Source organism: Mauremys mutica, chromosome 18 (genome assembly GCF_020497125.1).
Source record: "Mauremys mutica isolate MM-2020 ecotype Southern chromosome 18, ASM2049712v1, whole genome shotgun sequence".
Classification (NCBI taxonomy): Eukaryota; Metazoa; Chordata; order Testudines; family Geoemydidae; genus Mauremys; species Mauremys mutica.
Window position 1 is genome coordinate 9,648,590 of NC_059089.1, and position 10,538 is coordinate 9,659,127.

Consider the following 10,538-nt stretch of genomic DNA (forward strand, 5'->3'; position numbering starts at 1 on the left):
GTGGCAGGGAAGAGATTGCACAGAGGCAAAAGGGGCTCGTTGCAGGGGGTGCAGTGGCAGGGAGGGAGTGACACAAGGGAGAAGTGGGCAGGAGGGGGTTGTTGCAAGGGGCTGGCAGGCAGGGGGGTGTCTGTGCCTGGGGTTGTTGCAGGGGGGTGAAGGAGGCAGGGAGGGGTTTGCACAAGGGAGAAGTGGGCAGCTCTCAGCCGCGGCACAGGCAGCCAGACCCACAGCTCCCGCTCCTGAGCCTGCCACCGCCACCGCCGAGAGCCCCGGGGGCAGCGGAGAGCCTGGCTCGACCGGCAGCGCGGGGAAGAAGGCGCAGCTGCTAGCACTAGACCCTCCCGTTCCCCGCTCCACAACCGGCTGCTCCCCCAGGGGGAGGGACTGGCCGCGCCACGAGCTGCCCCTCTGGAGCCGGGCAGCAGCAGCAGCCTTGTGCTCTGCTGTTTAAAAAACAGTCGGGGGGCACCGCTTTTTGACACCCTCAGCCACTTGGCTCCCTAGGCCGCCACCTAGTCCACCTCGTGGTTGCACAGACCCTCTATCCACAGTGGGTCCAGCCCTGCCAGCAGCAGGACAAACTTCTCCCACCCATGTGCCTCAGCCCTGCCTGAGGAGTCGCCATCACCCGTCAGTCCTTGGCCTCCCAGGCTGCCAGTGATGGGAGCAACTCTGGGTGGTGGCTCGGGTAACACGGACACTAGGCCACAGGGAACTGGGTGTAGGAGAGGCTTGCAGACGACACTTGCGGGACTCTCCTGCCCTTCCCAAGAGCGATAGCACTGTGACCTAAGAACATAAGTCCGTCAAGAGGTAATGCTTGTCATTAATTAGCCAGGCTAAAGAGCTGGGCTGGAGCTGCTCCGGGGACAAGTTGGTTCCCTCCTGCTCATGGAGATGAATTCATCTCCCTTCCCAGGAGCACCTGCTCTCCCTCTCATTCCCCACCAGGCTCCATGCTGCCAGGCCAAAGAATGGCCGGAGGATGGGGATGAGGCCTGGGCCCCGCCCCAATCTCCTGAATCTAATGCAGCTGCTCACCTTGTTCCCCATCAGCTGCTGGGCTTCCCCAGGAGGGAGTAGGTGAGGAGCAGCCCAGCCTGGCTGACACGCAGCAGGGGGTCGTGGATGGCCAGCACTGCCGTGTGGACCAAGAACCTTCCCTGCCCCTCCGAGAAGAACTTTCCGAAGACCTAAAACCAACAGGACGTGAGGCATTAGCAGATTGCCCAGAGCCAGGCTCCAAATCCTGGGGCTGGAACAACAACGTCTCCGTCTAGTGGCCCTAGGACGCAGCCACTGCAGGGGACCCAGCCACCCTCACGCCCTGAGCTGTCTCATGCCCTGGCAGAGTGTCCTCAGCTCCCCAACCCTGGCTGAGTTCCTGTAACCCAGGAGCCTGCTGTCCTGGTACCAGTCCCAGACCCACAGGTCTTTGGCCTCATGGATGGTCAGGCCTGGGACAGAGACACACACACACATTTGTCATTCTCGTTGCAGTGCTTCTGTCCTTCCAATCCCATTGGTGGCTGCACAGTGAGCAGAGTCCTCGCTGTGTGCCTGGCCCAACACAATGGCAGGGGGTGCTGTAGAACACAGAAAGAGAGAGAGAGACTGACTCGTCCTCCAGCCGGAGTCAGTCTGAGAGAAGTTGGCTGGGCTCCCAGTCTCACTCTTCTGGCGGCTGCCATTTCCCAGCTGGGTTCCTTACCCCTCTGGTGCAGCAGCAGCTGGTAGAGCGGGGAAACCCCCTCCCTGGACTGCCGGCTGATGTCCTTGGCTGGGTCACTGAGGGACAGAGCCAGCTGTGCCACGTGGTGACCCATCCTGGGGAATTCCACTGAGTTCTAATGGATGGGAGAGGGAGAGGGGAATCCATCAGCATTTTCCTGTCAGCTCCCAGTACCCCCCGGGCCAGGACTCTCCTTCCCCTCAGCCCCTCTGCAGGAGATGATAGAGGATAGGAGCTAGAGCCAGACCCTTAATTTCCTGTCCCCAAGGGAGCCTGGAGCACAGGGATGTGGGCAGGGCCCTCCATGAGGACTTGCTTCCCCAGCTGCTCCAGGATGACAGGAAGGCATGAAGCTGGAGCACGGTCCCCTTAAAAGCCCAGAGTCACCACTTAACTAGGACAAGAAGAACTTGACTCTAGCCAGGCTCATTCTCTGCTCTCACTCTGCCTGCCCGAGAGGAACACTCCTAACCCACAGCCCCTGCAGCAGCAGATCCTACAGCCCATCAGAGCCAGTCCACCTACGCCTGGAGTCAGGAAGCTGGGGTCAGAGGTCACTTACATCAAACTCAGGGAGGGTGATGGTGGATCTGAGCAGGGCCGTGCTGCTCCTAATGGCCCTGGCTCTGTCTTGCGACACCCTGGACACAATCCAGTAGTTAATGTGCTGTGGGGAAAGGAGGCACATCAGGATCAATGGGCAGGTGCACGTGTTGTGCAAATGAGAACCCCCCGCACCCATCCCCAGGGGGAGAGACATTGTGCATTTGGTGGAATATCTGATTCACTGATCACAGAGCTTTAGAAGGGGATTGTTGCCCGCAGGATGATTCTTGAATCCTGTAGGTCACAACTTGTCATTGTCTCTCTAGATTGGAACAATGGTCAGTGTCGGGGCTGGTCCCATCCTCCCTGAACTCCCGATACCTGAACAATCCCCTCAGAAATCTCAGGGCCTGTCAGAGAGAAGGGCTGATTCTCTGAGGTCCTCCTGTTTCTCTAGGAAGGAGACTGACTCCTCTCTGAGGACCATGTTCTGGATCTCACAGGAGAGGTTCACACTCTCACTCCCCAAGCCAGCCAGAGCCCTGTGGTTAGTGCTCAACAGAACCAGGCAGAGCTCTGGCTTGAAGTCCCAGCTCCTTCCTCTGTCCTTCAAGGAGGAAGGGCCTGACACTTCATTGCACTGACTGCCCTGACCAAGGACGGCCCACTGGGGCCCGGCTGGGAGGACAGACTGCAAAATGGATCTAAGAGTGAAGGTAAAATCGCCCCCACCCCTCTCCTCGGGCTCACCTCCAAGATGTAGTGGAGCCGGCCGGTGTCTGGGGACTCTGCCAGCAGGTTCCCCAGCATGTCGTCCAGGAGGTCTGGCAAGACCCTATGCAGATCCTGAAAGCAAGGGAGAGCCATGGGTCAGAGTTAGGGAAACTGGGGCTACACCTGCCACAGGATGGGAAGAGGGGTCTCTGGGAAGCACTGGTGAGGCCTCCAAACACATATCCTGGCCTCTCTCATTCACATCCCACTGCAGGCAATTAGCAAGGATTCATGGCAGGATGGCAGCTGGCTCTTCAATCCATGACTTTAGCATGATCTACCTGGACTTGGGTGGTGTCCTTCTCCTTGACCAGGGTGAAGACAGCGTGCAGGGCAGCTCGGAGGAGGTGGGTCTCCAGTTCTGGCTCCAGGGCATGTGTCATGGTACTGGCAGGAGACAGGAGCCGGTATTAGACTGTGCAGTGCGGGGGTGGGACTTGCACCGAGTCAGGGAATGATAAGGCCAAGGTTTCCCAGACAGACAGTGGCAGGGCAGGAATAGTGACTGTTCCCTGGACCCTGCTGCCTCTCCTGTATCTCATCCTGGGAGTGAGCCTCTCCCCAAAGCCATTGCAATGTTACTGCAGTGAAAAGAACAGCGCAGCCAGGAGAGAGTGAACCTTCCCCCCACCTCTGCCAGAGCAGCCACCCTTGGGAGGTGACCTGGGAGTGGGAGGGCCAGTGACTCCCAGCCCTGGGCCTGACCAATCTCCGAATTTCTCCCATCTCTTCTCCCCAGTCTTCAGCCCCGGCAATCCCTGCCCTCAGCTGCCCCTCCAGCACCATGCATCCCCCATCCATTGGCCCAGGAGATCCCCGCCCCTCCCATGTCTCTGTCCTCACTCCAGCTGCTGGGCACCGTGTCTTGCTCACCACAATCCTCTCCATCAGCTGCCCCTCATCCTGCACCCACGCGGAGAGAGAGCCAGTTAGCCAGGGACCTCCCTGCCCCATCCACACCAGCTGCAGGCCTCAGGCCTCAATGGGGGATAGTGGGGACTCACCCATTGTCCAAATCACCCACCACTCCGACACAAGCAGGGTCAGGAATTGGGACAGTGCCTATGGGGGGGAGGAGACCTGGCTGGTGTGTGACAAACTCCCCCACCTCCGGGGTCCCAGATCACGGAGGAGAAAGGTCCCCATTAGGACTGGTGGATCATCAGGGACAAGAACCTCTGCAGAGGGTCAGGGTGCTGGAAAGGGCCAGGACAATCTCTATTCCAGCACAGCTGGGGAACATTTGTACCTTTCCTCTGCCCTGGAGCTGCTCTCAGAGCCTCCTCTGTGGCCACATCCACCCATTCCTCCTCCTCATCCTCTGAGTCCCTGGGAGTCTCTGCACCAGGGAGAGAAGGGGACAGGGTGACGCCTGCTGCAGGGAAAGGACAGGGTCATAGTGGGGCAATATGCCTCCTTCCCACCACCAGACCCAGGCAGATCGGGCCCCACGCTCCCCCCTCTCAGTGATGCTTTCAGCACCAAACTCCTTCAGGAGTCCATAGCAAAGAGACACCCCCACATTGTCCTGGCCTCCCTGGGAGGAGCCTCACCCCTGCTTCCCCCGAGAACTGGAGCACCAAGGACCAAAGTGGCAGCATCTAGTGTCAGTGGGGTTCACGTGGCTCAGGCCAGACCCCTGGGCTCAGGACCCGCTCCCATAGCGCTGGTGGAGTGCCTGGACCCAGGGTGTTCACAGCCCCCTTCCCACCCCTCCATGAGCCCAGCCTGGCTCCTCACCTGGAACAAACCAGCCGTGCCCATCGGCCTCGCTGCTGCCCAAGTCCCAGGCGCTGCTGCTGTCCCACGGGGAGCAGGCCGAGCTGTTGGTGCTGGGACAGGGATCCTCCACCTCCTGCCCTGGGGAGGCTGGAAGGTCCTCACTGACCGGGCAGGGTGATGCCTCCTGCTGGGAATCAAGGCTGGGGCCGGTGCTTCCCGCATAACAAGCCCCAGAGCCACTCTGCCCAGCTCCCCTCCTGCGCTGGGTCCTGCCTGCCAAGCCGCATCCTGGGGCAGCTCCATTTCCGCCTGGCCTCTTCCACCTCAGCGCCTGCGCCGGGAGCGAGTTTTCTCTGCCAGAAGGCTGGGCACTTCCACCTCCTGGCCCAGCCGGGAGCTCCTTCCCCGACAGCCTTTCCCATTGGTTTCCATGCTCAGCAGCTCAGAGGGTCTGGCCTCCAGCTCAGAGACTCTCAGCCTGGGGAACAGCCTCCCACAAGGGAAGGGCTGGGAGCCCCATTGCTGGGACCTTGCCAAACACACTGGAGACGGCTCTGGACAAGCCCCTCCCCAGTCTGAGAGCGAGGGGCTCCTGGGGGCTGTTTGCAAATCCAAGTGGGACTCACATCCCTGAATGGGCTTTAAAAAAAGACAATGGTTAAATTTTGGCCCCGAGCATTTCTGCAGACTAGACATTTTAGTAAAGTTTAGATTCCTTGGTGCTCAACATCATGAAAACCCTCTTTCTCCTTCACAAAGGGCTTGAACGCCCCTTATCTCACCCAGGCTCACCACTGCCCAGAACTCGAGAATTGTCCCTGTTCCCATTGCACAGATGGGGAGGAGCCTGAGGTACAGAAAAGGGAATTGACCTACCCAAGGGCCTACACAGCAAGGCAGTGGCAGAGCCAGAAAGAGAAGCCACCAGTCCTGACTTCTGTTCTAACAGACAGCAAACCTCCCAGAGGTAGGGATATGTTCTTGCAAAACAAAAGCCTCTCCTGTTTGTCACAGTGTGTTAAATTGTCTCATCGCACACAAAGAGGAGACACTTAGATCTCAAAAATTAGGTAAGATGCTTCAGTCTGAGCTAAGTAGTTGCTGCTCTGAACAATTGGAAAATAATACAATACAAATAAAATAGACTATTTCAGCTATTCTATTATGTCATAATCTGCTCTGAGAAAACATAATAGGACACCTCATCATATGCACGGCTTCTAGTGACACTCTCTAATGGATCCCCATCCTCCACCCATTGTGAGGTAGGTAGAAGCGGATCGTTATCCCTACTTCAAAGAGGGAGAAGCTAAGGCTGAGAAAAGAGAATTGATTTGTCTTGGGTCACACAGCCAGTCAATGGCTCTTACCTGCTAAACAGGGATGTCTGTTTTCTAGTAAAATCTGGAAAAAGAAAGGAGAAAACTCAAAAGAGGTTCCTCCTCGCGCTCACGTATGTGGACCCTAATACTCTCTGTCCTCCAAGAGAGACCTCGAGAAGGAGACTTGCTGAAGGAAAGCCACAGGGGTCTCCGAAGTTTCCCGGGCCCTGCGCCCCTGTCCTGCCTGGCTGCCCAGCATCTCTCTGTGAGGTCACCACCTCCCCACCATCTTTGACCAATATGCTGAGGTCCTGAAAAAGGCCTTTGTGATGTCACTGACACACACTCCCAATCCTGCAGTGCTAATGTCCTGCTGCAGGCCAGACACTTTGGAGGTTTGAGCTACTCCCTTTGGATCACCCCGCTCAAGGAGTGTTCATTCTGGTTTTTCAGAAATGAGTAGACTTTATGGCCAGAAGAGACTGTTAGAGCATCTAATCTGACCCCCTGCATATCACAAGCCTCCTGTATAACACAATAGCTACTTTCTGGGCAAACATTCCAGAAAGGCATCTAGTCTTTATTAAATGACATCAACAGATGGAGAATCCACCACTTTCCTTGGTAGCTTGTTCCTGTGGTCAATCATCCTCGCTGTTGAATATTTCTGCCTTATTTGTCATATAAATTTGTCTCTTTTCACCTTCCAGCCATTCCCAAACCTGAGCCGGCTTTGTAGGTGGCAGATCTGAGGAATTGTCACAGATTGAGATATCACTAGAGGAGGTTTTGGAATTAATTGATTAATTTAACAGTAACATGTCACAGGGACCAGATGGCATTCATCCAAGAGTTCTGAAAGAACTCAAATGTGAAATTGTGAAACTACTAACTATGGTTTGTAACCTGTCCTTTAAATCAGCTTCTGTACCCAATGATTGGAAGATAGCTAATGAAAAATAACCCCAACTATACATACAATATGATGGGGGTTAATTTAGCTACAACTAATCAGGAAAAAGACCTTGGAGTCATCGTGGATAGTTCTCTGAAGACGTCCACGCAGTGTGCAACGGCAGTCAAAAAAGCAAACAGGATGTTAGGAATCATTAAAAAGGGGATAGAGAATAAAACGGAGAACATATTATTGCCCTTATATAAATCTATGGTATGCCTACATCTTGAATACTGTGTACAGATATGGTCTCCTCATCTCAAAAAAGATATTCTGGCATTAGAAAAGGTTCAGAGAAGGGCAACTAAAGTGATTAGGGGTTTGGAACGGGTCCCATATGAGGAGAGATTAAAGAGCCTAGGACTTTTCAGCTGGCAAAAGAGGACACTAAGGGGGGATATGATAGAGGTATATGAAATCATGAGTGATGTAGTGAAAGTGAATAAGGAAATGTTATTTACTTGTTCCCATAAAATAAGAACTAGGGGCCACCAAATGAAATTAATAGGCTGCAGGTTTAAAACAAATAAAAGGAAGTTCTTCACACAGCGCACAGTCAACTTGTGGAACTCCTTGCCTGAGGAGGTTGTGAAGGCTAGGACTATAACAGGGTTTAAAAGAGAACTGGATAAATTCATGGAGGTTAAGTCCATTAATGGCTATTAGCCAGGATGGGTAAGGAATGGTGTCCCTAGTTTCTGTTTGTCAGAGCGTGGGGATGGATGACAGGAGAGAGATCACTTGATCATTGCCTGTTAGGTTCACTCCCTCTGGGGCACCTGGCATGGCCATTCTTATGTTCTTATGGGTCTTGTTATGCCTTTCTCTGATAGACTAAAGAGCCCTTTAATACCCAATATTTTCTCTCCATTAAGGCACTTCAACACTTCAATGAAGTCACCTTTCTATCTTCTTTTGATAAGCTAAACAGGTTGAGCTCTTTCAATAGCTCACTAGAAGGCAGTTTTCTCCAGCCCCTGCCCACCTCTGAGGGATGGATTCACCCTCCTGACCCCCAGGATGGAGTCTTGTTGTCCTTTCTAGTGACCTCCAGCACCAACCCCACTCCTTGTAGGAGGAGCTCCTGCCACCTCCCCCTCAGTGCCCCTCACAGCTGTTCCACCTCCAATCCACAGCTCAAGTTCTCAGACCAATCTCCTCCACCCCCACCCAGGTTGGGCAGGGAGGGGGCTCTAGTGGGGGCGGGGCAGGAGGGATTCTGGCAGCAGTGAAGTGTGATGTGGGGAGGCTGAGATCTTTCCCCAAGTCACCCCAGCCACTAACGCTGAAGCCGCAGGATGGCAGCCCCGGTGAATGGGGCGGATCGGCAGCCCCTGCTGACTGAATCCTCCCGTTCTCTCCAGACAAGGCCGGTGCAAGGATATTTTGCGCCCTAGGCAAAACTTCCACCTTGCACCCCATCTCCGATGTCCATCCCCCACCTTCCTATGGCCAAGTTCCCCCCAGGGGCCCAGATGTTCACAAAGTGCAGTGGGCATGGGGGGGGGCTGCAAAGAGGGGGGTCATATGGGGGCTCTTCCAGGGGGTGAAGGTGGCAGAGAGGGGGGTGCACAGGATTGTTGCAGGGGGTGGAGGTGGCCAATGGGTGGAGGGGGCGGGGATGTAGTGGCAGGGAATAGATTGCACAGAGGCAAAAGGGGCTCGTTGCAGGGGGTGCAGTGGCAGGGAGGGAGCGGCACAAGGGAGAAGTGGGCAGGAGGGGGTTGTTGCAAGGGGCTGGCAGGTAGGGGGGTGTCTGTGCCCGGGGTTGTTGCAGGGGGGTGAAGGTGGCAGGGAGGGGTTTGCACAAGGGAGGAGTGGGCAGGAGGGAGATGGCAGGCGGGGGAGAGGTCCCGAGGTTGATGCAGGAGTGAAGGTGACCATGGCTGGCTCAGGGGGTTGCCGGGTGGAGGTTGCCTAGAGGCAAAAGTGGCAGGACAGGGTGGGTTGTTGGAGTGGGGGGTGCACAGAGGAGAAGGTAGCTAGTTGGAGGGGGTGGCGGTGGCTGGGGGAGGGGTGCCTAGGTTACACCATTCCCCAGGCCAGGGACTGCACCTGCTCACCCCCCGGCGCTCCGTGAGCCCATGCGGCTCCCCATGGCCCGGCTAGGTACCTTGCAGGCAGAATAGACACCCAGATTCTCCGCCCGAAGAGTGGAGCACAGCTGTGCCTTCTTCCCTGCGCCACAGGCCGAGCTGGGCTCCCCACCACCCCCGAAGCTCTCAGCCGTGGCACAGGCAGCCAAACCCGCCGTCCCCGCTCCAGATCCTGCCACCGCCGCCGCTGAGAGCCCTGGGGGCAGCGGACAGCCTGGCTCCGCCGGCGGCACGGGGAAGAAGTCGCAGCTGCTGGAACTAGACCCTCCCCTTCCCCGCTCCACAACCGGCTGCTCCCCCGGGAGGAGGGACTGGCCGCGCCGTGGGCGGCTTCTCTGGAGCCAGGAGGCAGGGAGCAGCAGCAGCCTTGTGCTCTACTGTTTAAAAAAAAATTGGGGGGCACCGCTTTTTGACACCCCCAACCACTTGGCACCCTAGGCGGCCACCCAGGCCGCCTCGTGGTTGCACCAGCCCTGTCTCCAGAGCGGGTCCAGCCCTGCCAGCAGCAGGACAAGCTTCCCCCACACATGTACCTCAGCCCTGCCTGGTCACTCGCCATCACCCGTCAGTCCTTGGCCTCCCAGGCTCCCAGGGATGGGAGCAACTCTGAGTGTTGGCTCGGGGGACACAGACACTAGGCCACAGGGAACTGGGTGTAGGAGAGGCTCGCAGAGAGCACTTGGGGGACTCCCCTGCCCTTCCCAAGAGCAATAGCACCATGTCCTAAGAACATAAGTCCAAGATGAGCCAATGCTTATCATTAATTAGCCAGGCTCCCTCTCATTCCCCACCAAGCTCCTTGCTGCCAGGCCAAAGAATGGCCATAGGATGGGGATGAGGCCTGGGCCCCGGCCCAATCTCCTGAGTCTAATGCAGCTGCTCACCTTGTCCCGCATCAGCTGCTGGGCTTCCCCCAGGAGGGAGTAGGCCAGAACCAGCTCAGCCTATGTCCTGGATGGCCAGCACTGCCATGTGGACGAAGAACCTTCTCTGCCCCTCTGATAAGAACTTTCCGAAGACCTAAAATCAAAAGGCATTAGCAGATTGCCCAGAGCCAGACTCCACGTCCTGGGGTTAGAACGACGTCTCCATCTAGTGGCCCCAGGACGCAGCCACCCCCACGCCCTGAGCTGTCTCATGCCCTGGCGAAGTGTCCTTACCTCCCCCACCCTGGCTGTGTTCCTGTAGCCCAGGAGCCTGCTGTCCTGCTGCCAGACCTCTGAGGTACAGAGAGGGGAAGTGACCTACACAGCAAGGCGGTGGCAGAGCCAGAAAGAGAAGCCACCAGTCCTGACTTCTGTTCTAACAGACAGCAAACCCCCCAGAGACAGGGATATGTTGTTGCAAAACAAAAGCATCTCATGTTTGTCATAGTGTGTTAAATTGTC